Below are 10,833 nucleotides of genomic sequence, written 5' to 3' on the forward strand. Positions count from 1 at the left end.
GCAGGAAAAACACGTCAGCGGGGATGTTTTCTTCGAGACGTCCATTGTATTTCTTGTTTGCTTGATCTGTGGCATTGGTAGCCTGCTGAGTGAGCCTGCGTAGTCTGATATGTGTTCTGATCCCACTTCTGATGTCGGAGAAGCAGGATGCCGAACAGTTGGGTTCGGGGATTGATCCGACATTTGTAAGACTATGTGGGCGTGCAATGGAGATATTCACAAAATAAAACGTATTTAATATCGTCTGATTACTGTATTAATTGATTCAATAATCGTACACCACAATAATATCAAAGGGTTACAATAATTCATCTCGATTAAGAGCAAATGGGTTTGCAAGCAACCATCGCATTCGAGAAGCTTGTCAAAACATAACGACTCGCGTTGCCATGACGCTTACAACTCCATTCGGGGTGACCCGCTCTTATAAGTAAATCAGCCATCAAACATTATTGCCAACTACTCGATTCATTAATTATCCAAATTAACAACTAAAGTAACCACGTTCCGATATATATATATATACATAAATAATAAATGAACGAATGATACTGTAATTGAATAGTGTTATCTTCTTTTGACCTCATTGCCGTATTTCTTTATCTGTTTTAATTAATTAATTTATTAAGCAAATAAAGTTTCAAGTGTGTTAAAAACTTGTTATCGCTCATTACATTGATAGTTTTTAATTTGAGTCGTATCAATCTTCGGCCGTATTTTTTCTTTAATTTGGCAGAACTTTGGCAATGTTTCCTATTCACAACGATAACTAATTAGTTAAGTTAATATTGTACGGAATTTCATTGCAAGAGTTTATTTATAGCAAGAATAAACTGTTAGCCGATAACCAAACGTAATTAGATATGCAGTTTGAATGATATCAGGGTAATGTCTCTGATCTATCGTGACAATGTAATGGCAATAATGGACACTAAAAATCATTCATGCACCGGCCTCACCTTTAATTACAGGTAGTATGCCTCTGCCACACCCGGTGACTTCATTTTGTCATAGAACCTGTTACGGTATTAGGGTATCTCTGCACTTCAGACTAAAGTCTTGATGATTTTCAACAAATTTTTGGTCTATGTCAAGATAGATCCCCCTAAGAATCATAATGCTGGATAAAGCCCTCTGTTATTAGGAAAATTTGTAGCTTATTCCAACGCACAGCTCCAGTGCAGGTTGGTGAACTGTGGATAAGACTGTGGACTGATCCAGCTTTATCTCAAAATATTATCATCCAGTGCAAGCACAATGAATTATAAAAAGACACGTGAAACTCAGTGGTGCTTGTTCGGATATGAAACTATGATCTTCGTTTAAGATGCAAGAGTTCTTGTTCTAGTTCTATTCATTGGATCACATAAGTCCTAAAACTCGACGGTATAAGAGGCGCCTAAAAAGTCGCAAGTGCGATGGTGGCATGTTCGAAAACTGTTAAACTTCTACGACAAATTTAACAGTTGGGAGGGAAATGTCAAGAACTATGAATAACCTACATGACACACGTTCGTTGGATTTCGTATGCGTGACGCAGGTGAGATCATCACGAATGCTATGGATAATTACTGAAACTGTCACGGCAGTAAATGAAATTGTGCATCGATACTTATAGAATCGTTTGTCCTGACTATCAACACACATTTGTTACATAATCTTATTTTGCAACTTAAGCCTAGGAATAGGTTAAGAGCAAGCCTGTTAGGGTAAGTAAACTACTCATGAAATATTTTGCCGACAAATAACAAATATTGTTGAGTCCCCTTTTTAGGGACATTCGAGGGGTTTCAGTGTAACTACGGGGGTACAAGAGACATAACATCTTAGATTCCAAGATTAGGGGTGCAAAGGTGTTGTATAGAGTTTAAACTTTCTTATTGCGTTGTCTATGGACTATAGTGACCAATAGCTATAAGACGGTCTATTGGCTCGTCTATCTCTCCATTTTATACAAAAAAAAACTATTTAACTGGTATTTTATTTGATACTTCCAGGTTCTTTTTTGTAGTCAGTTCATATGTATGGTTAAAGATCTAGACACGCGGTAGCGTGTCAGCCAAGTTCTAGTAACAGAACTGGCTAGTAGCACCGTGTGTAATATTACACGAACCATTTGGAGCCACTTTTGACCTCCTCATAACTCAAAAACTATTTGACATAGATGTGTCAAATTTGGCTCATATATTAAGACTCGCGAGATACATATGTGTTCCAAATTTCATAAACGCATCTCAAATGGTTATTTAGATATTAACGTCTAAAAATCGTCATTTTTATCACTGACTGACCTATAGATCAAAACTATATCCTACTTCCAGGTGACCTAGAAAGTTCAAATTTGGCATGCAGGTAGATAATTAGGCCAATATAAAGGAAAAAATCTGAAACTGGTAATTTTTTATCATTTTATTATAATTTTTCATTTTATTGGGTCTATAGGAACACTTATATACTTAGTTCCTGTAATAACTGTAATAATAAAAAAATGATGTAAGAACCAGCAATCAAAACTTATGACAGCCGGTCTTCAAGTGGATTTTAAGGTCTTCACGTGAATATATAACAAGTTGAATACCACCCTTAAGTTTTTTAAATCCAAATATTTCCGTTTTAGTACTTATGAGTATAGCCGACTTTCGTATTTATTACGTTATTAACTAGCATTTAGCGCACATCAATGGTGCCAAATAATTATACTTAAAAAAAAATAATAATAGGCATTTCGGTACACGGCGCGCGACGCGACGCCGGAGCAGCGGGTTAGGAGCGTTGCGATTAAACCTTAACGCGGACGTGTCTGAGCGAGTGGCAACCGCGCTCATAAGAATTATTTCAATACCTTCCGATGGAAATTGCCTAGTCTATTCGACTGCATATTTTTTGTTTGAGTATACTAGTATACAACAATAAAAAAGGTTTCGTGAGATTGTAGTAGAGTATGTATATCGTAACTGGAATGATTTAAGTTTGTACTCTAGCGCTACAAACGGGGATCCTTATTGCTTGGAAGAACAGTATCGAGCAAGCATGCTGATGTCAGCAAAGGACTGATGAATGGGTCCAATGGAAAAATAGAGAAGGTACATTGGGGACGTCGATAACAGCAATAGCGCACGTAAAATAACAATTCAATTTAAACATAATTTAATTTGCGAACTAGAAGTCAAAACCAAGTTACAGATATTAAGTAATGTACATATATGTTCAAAGGAAATAATTCTCTATTTGCTTAGCATATTCTACTATTATACACAAATTACAAGGCCTTCGCCTTGACGGTGCTCTTTTCGACATAGGCTCCTCTATATTAAGCAAAGAGCAGGCTTACGTTGGCCTCTCTAGAGTTAAAACCTCAGATGGAGTACATCTTATCAATTTAGGTCCAATTCAAATCAAGACACAAGAGAGCTCTATTGTAGAGTACAACCGTCTGCGCACGTTATACCACCCCTACTTGGCCAAATTAAGTATAAACAGAAAACGCGTAAAAAAAAATCCGGTCACTGAATGGGCAATTCACTCGAACATTTCAGAGGTACCTACAAGAAAAATAAGAACGTATCAAAAAAAAGACAATTATACCCCGTAAACGTAGGAAAATAGAATAGCTTAACAAAAACCATTTGGTATTAATTTTGTTATTAATAAGTACCTATTAATAATTTATATACAAAAAGTAGTGATATCCCATCAAAAACATAAATGTAAAAATGAGAGCCAAGTTAAATATTATGATATATACCTTGGTTGTTGACTTCAACGACAAAAGAAGTGAGATCTAAATTTTTGCCAAGTTAAATAGCCCTTCTGAAATTTATTTATAACTACATAAAATAGCATTTCTTCTTATAACTTGGGATAATATATTGTTGCCTAAGGTCTGACTTGGCTAGTTCTTATATGTTTATAAACACAACTTGTAGTTTGTGTTTAGAATAACAAATTATAACTCAGAACATCTAAGAAGAATGGAGGACAGCTCAGTATTGCTTAGTTAGTATATACGTACATTAAGAGCTGCGATGGTCCAGTCACTAGAAAACATTAATCTTAACCAGATATTGCGAGTTCATATCTAGACAAGTACCATTGAATATTTGCGTGCTTAATTTGTGTTTATAATTCATTTGTAAAGGCTTAGAACTTACGAAGGCTATAATATAATTCTTATATGAGAACTAGCCAAGTCAGACCTTAGGCAACAATATATTATCCCAAGTTATAAGAAGAAATGCTATTTTATGTAGTTATAAATAAATTTCAGAAGGGCTATTTAACTTGGCAAAAATTTAGATCTCACTTCTTTTGTCGTTGAAGTCAACAACCAAGGTATATATCATAATATTTAACTTGGCTCTCATTTTTACATTTATGTTTTTGATGGGATACTTTATTTCTCAAAAAGAAATTACATTTCACTTACTTGAGAAAATTATGACTATAAACATATATGTTATTTGAAAAATATATATTCTACTTAAAAATACAAAAAAATACGGAATTATTTTATTCATGAGATTACAATACACACAATAGTTTCAAATTTCAAACAAAACAAGCGATTTTCAATGTCACAGTCTGCATTATCAACGAAACAAAAGTCGTGTATGATAATCTCCTACCGGCAAGGTTATGTGATGTAACTTATAAGAATTCAGTTATGAGGGGAAAATAACTGATTATATTCACTTCATAGCTAATGATGTTTCTTTTTACACGATTTTGAATTAAATATTAAATATCATTTTGTACAATGCCGTTCATTGTTCTATTACAAAGTTAAACGACGACCTGAATAATTGAAACCTAATTATTCTAAAACTTATTATTTTAGTCTTAATAAAATTCGTATTTAAAAATAGATAGGCAGTTCTGTTCATATTAATGACTGTTTCTGATTAATGAAAACTTAAAAACAGAATAATAGAATACACTGAGTGAATGGAGATTATTGTTTTCTCTTAATAATTGAATAGGGCACTACCACGCTTGCTTTCGAAGTATGATATTACAAAAACAGAAATATTGTCAACATATACCTTCATGTAATGAATAAACTATACGAATGATTTAGATACTAAAAAGTCATAATGTATCTGTATGTGTAACGAGAAATAAAAAGAGTAAAATTTAAAATTAGCTGTACACGCGACTTCGCGCGCGTTTGAATTTAAGTTATTTGGACATTGCGACGTATCTTTTTTATTATTTTATATAATTTTTGTAATTAATTTTTGTAATTAATAATTTTTGTAATTTTATATAATTTTTGTAAAATATTTTAAATTTTTGTAATTCTAAAATAAAAGCCTTAGTTACTTATTACATTAGCTATCTACCAGTAAAAGTACCGTCAAAATCGGTCCAGCCGTTCCAGAGATTAGCCGGAACAAACAAACTGACAAAAATTTTAAAAAATGTTATTTTGTTATATGTACCGTTAAATGTGTAACGCATTTAATAAAAAGCCGTTATTTTAATATTACAAATAGACACTCCTATTATATTTTATGAATGAATAGATATAGGTCATATTATTAATTACTAGAGATACAGCTCTGGCACAAACTACGTCATATTGATCGAGACCCTTGGGAATTCAGAAAGTTATCTTTACAACGCATATTAACTACGCTTCACGATTTCCTAAGTTTTATCATTACGAGTCATAAAATAATAGTAATCGAGGGTAAAAAATTTATCTCTGCGTGGATAAAAATATGGATATTCGATATTTGCATATATGGTATCATCAAAGGAATTACGTACTTTTTATGTAGTTCGGCGTAGTTCTAGTATCTAGCATTCTAGTTGGACCATTAAAAAAATATTATTTTTCTGTGGAGACATTTTTAGTGACAGCTGAAAGCAAGGAAATTGACAAGGATACACATTTATAACTTGAATAGTCATTTGCTAAAAACTCTCATGTCGTGCTGGATTGCCATTCTCTTGGTTTGTAAGAGTGAAAGGAACGGAGAGTCCATCCGTGATTACACGAACTTAAGCACTGGAATATTGGAAGTCCATAGATTGCCAGGTGGCAACTTCCGATTGTACCTTACCAACAGATATATACTTTGTTTGAATTTGATTATTATATAAAACTCTTATACTTTTTATAATAGTAGTTTCCGTCAAGGTGTGGTGGATGGGAGGCTGAATATGTGTGACCAGGTATTAAGTAACTTATGTTTTTTTTCTGTATCCCTAAAAGCGTGTATGCAAAATTTCGTCATGGTAGGAACTATTCAATAGTTAAATCGTGAAAATGTAACAAACTAAAAAAAAACTAATTTATAATATTATTTAGGATACTCTAGAACCAACCATATCCTGCCTAATAGCAAATTTTCGTTATAGTTTCTCAACACAAACTTGTATTTTATTCAAATGTACGGCTTCATCCAACGATTTTTTTTTTATTTTAAATTGTTTGACTTGTAAAAAAAAATAAATGTTTTCCTCATGACATTAATATTATATAATATCATTTTAAATATTGAAATCAACACTTTTACTACTTGAAAATAAAAAAAAAAGGATTCCCTAAATACCAATATTTATAAATATTGCAACATATTTTTAAATAATTTATTTATAAAGTAAAAAAAAAAAATTAGGAAAAACTATAGTGCCCCACGTGTAGTAGCAAAGTAAATTAGAAACAATTTGCACGACGACGCATGCGCGTAATACGACGACCACCAAACTTATTCGTAATCTGTGGTTGAATGGCCTCGCTCGCTACCAATGTCCGGTCAGGGTCTCGTATGTTTAGAAATGTCAAATGACTATTAATTATTTAGTCATCATCTTATTTTAATCTATATGTATATTTAAAATGTCACGTGGTCATGTCTGAATACGAAATAATTTTGAAGGGATATTCTTGGAGGACATTAGACAACTGTAAAATATTGTCTTTAAAGGAGTTTCCGTCATACATTCCACGGAAACGATGGATTTTTTATGAGACTCTGTACATTGCAAGCGTATTCCATAGTATAGAACGGAATCCGACACGAGCAGAAGAGTTCAGGCGCAAGACCAACAGCTTTATGTGCATTCCGAGGCACGGGGGTGTACACACTGCCATCTCGACTCTGGGCTGTTACTGAGAATTTGTTTGAAACCATTGACCACACTATCTGCAGCCTTATATCTAGCCACTAGACCAAATAGGCAGTCGATGTATAAATTTATCGTGAATATATTAAATCTCCGCTATAGTCGCTCTGTCTAAAAAGGCATTGGTATTATGGGAATTTTGTACAGACTAGATCTGGTTAAAGTCTAAAGATATAACTAATTTAAAAAACTAATCATCTCCATCTCTTTATTTATCAATATACGTCAGCTACATATATTTTTATTTATTTTGATTTACTTAAGACGTGTACTGTTAATTAATTAATAAGTAAAAGTTATAAGGGGAAACTCATTATAACTTGTCATATAATTCCCTCATGAGCCATTTGCCGCTCCTTTCATTTGCTAACGTGCCATAAATTATATACAAATAATGTTGTTATATTGGTCTACAGTGAAATGCCACATGAAATTAAAAAAATCCTGAATAATTTAAAAAAAATGCATAGTATCTCTGTTATTTATTTTGATAGTAATTTTTATTTAACCAAGGTTTTTACGCCTAGAATTTCTCCAATTGGATCCAAAAAAAGAATGTGCATTATTTAAATTAAAATTGTTAAAAAATATATATCACGAAACGGAGGAAAAAATTAAACAGCCACGTACGAATTGCTGTTTTTTTATCTGTTTTTGAAAACCCGTTTCAAATTTACAGACAAAATATTTACAAATCAATATTAAAAAAAAAAAAACTCCGAGACAACCATTTAAATTAAATCTGATTATTCCTTACTAATATGTTTATTTCTGCGCTAGATAGCACGTTGACAGCATCAGCAACTAATTATATAGTTGATAGATAGAAAGTGAAGCTGTTCGTGATCGAAGTGATTGTTTATTATTAAACAAGATTACGCTGTCCATGCGAAGATATTTAATTATCATTTTAGTGTACGATACACATTTCTTTAAAAAACGTTGACGTATAAACACGTCGTTCATAAAAATATTGGTTGGATGAACAAACAATATAACAGTCAGGGGTGTTCATATCTCTTTACTTGTCCGGTATATATATATACATACCCTGCGATCCCGCATTCCCCGAGCTACTAATGCTACTTATCCCTATTTCTCTAGTGCCATAAGTATCTCAATGCATTGAATTCCTTCTTATTATTTTCAGCATCCCTCTATCTACAACTAGTTTCGTCCTCAAGGTCGTAGAGGTCAGACACCAGTCGCTCCAAGTAAAACTAGTACCCGACACTCAACCGTAAGCGGACCCTGGCGTCAATAGTCAACTAAAACGCAAGGCAGACGAGATTTTTATGCGGCCAGTTTTCTTTTACCAACGATTACGAGATGAATTAAGCACGTTAAAATAAGTAGTGCTTGAACGGGTTTGAACCCACAATCTTTGGTTTCATTCGAGTGTTCTAACCACAGGGCCATCTCAGCTCTTCGAAAATTAATCTCAGAAAGACTACATAATATAAAGAAAAATACATTAGGTATTTCATCTTAATGTAATTTCACACTCGATAGCGATGAAGCAAAAAGTGGTAAACTACAGAACCATAAATCAATATTGCATAATTTATTTTTTTCTAGTTCTTATTTACAAACAGTTCTAAACAGAAAGTGTCTATGGTCATTCACACGAATTGGCTTTCTATGATATTCGTGATGCAATGGAATATTCTAGTTCATTCTTGTTATCCAATCAAGCATGATTTGTTTTGTGATGCACAGATTAATAGAGCCATTGACATTGAACTCTTTAGACTCCTTTGTTGCGTAACGAAACGTAGCAATAATTGAAATACTTAGCAAAAAAAAAAAAAATGTTTGATATTTGTTTATTTTAGATTTAGAACATTTTTTAAAACAGATTATATTGCATCGTAACATCATACACATCTACACGTTTATTTTTTCTTTTTATCGGAGATTTAAAATTATTAGTTTTTTTTTTCAAAAATAGAACAGTTCAACTTTTGTCTGCAGATACGAGAAATCTCAGATTATAAAACAAAAGTGTGGAAGACCACGTGTTATTCGTTAATATTTCAAATATTAATAATTAAAGTAAAACTGTTGACGTATTGAGCCAATACGAATTTAAAGGAACAATTTTGATTACAACATTTATTTAAAATTTCTTAGCTAGAATTTTTTTTTCAATAGATACTAAATTCATGATTTTGAGATATTAATAAATTGTAATATTTTAATTTTAAACTATCTGTTTCTTATATCACTCGTAACGACTCGTAATGAGCATCAATATTTTATTTATAATTTCGTGGTTTTTATAACTATAACAGCTAGACCATGATATGCATATGCAATTTAACACAAAAGCCTCAACACGTATATACATATATAAAACATAAAAAAATATTTAAAAAAAAAGGCAATTATAAATTTCATTTTGACCTAACTGGGACGGAAATGGATGAAGCGGTATAGAGGTCAGTTGCTTTGACAAAGTACCTTTGAGGAAAACGGGGTAGTTTGGAAGAAGGCCGAGTTAATACGGCGGACGTTGATGCTAGTGAAAAACACGCAAGAAATATAAAAAGGAATTTTTAAGTTGCAGCAGTTACCAAAGATTTTTGTTATTCGTAAAAGAAATTATTCTTGGTTGTAGGGCTTTGTGCAAGCCCGTCCGGGTAGGTACCACCCATTCATCATATATTCTACCGCCAAGTAACAGTACTCTGTATTGTTGTGTTTCGGTTAGAAGGGTGAGTGAGCCAGTGTAATCACAGGCACAAGGGACATAACATCTTAGTTCCCAAGGTTGGTGGCGCATAAGTGAAGTGAGGAATGGTTAATATTTCCTACAGCGCCTTTGTCTGTTTCTGTTGCTATAGAATTAGCTAAATTTTCTTAATGTAAACAAAAATTGGTGGTTTATGTATTTTTAAAGTGACACATCTTGACTAATAGTAAGACGACGCTATTAAAATCCTCAATTCAGTTTAAATGACCTAAATCTTATTCTGCTCGATACTTTTAATGTCAGAATTAAGCACCGTCACAGAAATTATTTGCTGAATTGATTTTGATGAAATCTTGTATGTACAGCCATGAAGAATGCTCTCAATTCACGCAAACGAAGTCACAGCGAGAAGGTGCAGACCGTGTACCTACCTACAGTCTTGTTGATTGTAATTAACTACTCTCTTAAATTATAATTTCGTTGTTATTTAGTAACAATTTATCGGGAATTATTACAAACAGACAGAATTAAATGTTAGATATTTCTAATACAACGAAAACATTCTTAAGAAACTATTTAATAATAATTTTTCATTATATTTATATAGATATGTGTCTTGATTTCACGGAAACGGAATCACGTTCATGACTCGTAAAAATCAAGATAAATCGTACCGGTTTAAGTATCATATACCTATCTTTATCTTTCCTGTTATCTATTCGTAAAACGAGACTATTGTTACGTAGATTTTCTTTTAATCGTTATCTGTGAAACCAATATGACGGAAGTTTTTTTATAGATATATGAAATTATAGATTTAGTAATTAATTTTTTCTAAATTATAACAACGTTAATGTAAGATGTTTTTAATAATTAATGAATGTTTAAAAGTGTATACAACGACATATTTTAAATCTTATTAAATTACTTTATCTTAATTTATTTATGAAGGTACATTTTATTTTGTCTTTATAATACCTTAGGAATACAAATAAATAAAAAAT

Source organism: Vanessa atalanta, chromosome 24, assembly GCF_905147765.1.
Source record: "Vanessa atalanta chromosome 24, ilVanAtal1.2, whole genome shotgun sequence".
Lineage (NCBI taxonomy): Eukaryota > Metazoa > Arthropoda > Insecta > Lepidoptera > Nymphalidae > Vanessa > Vanessa atalanta.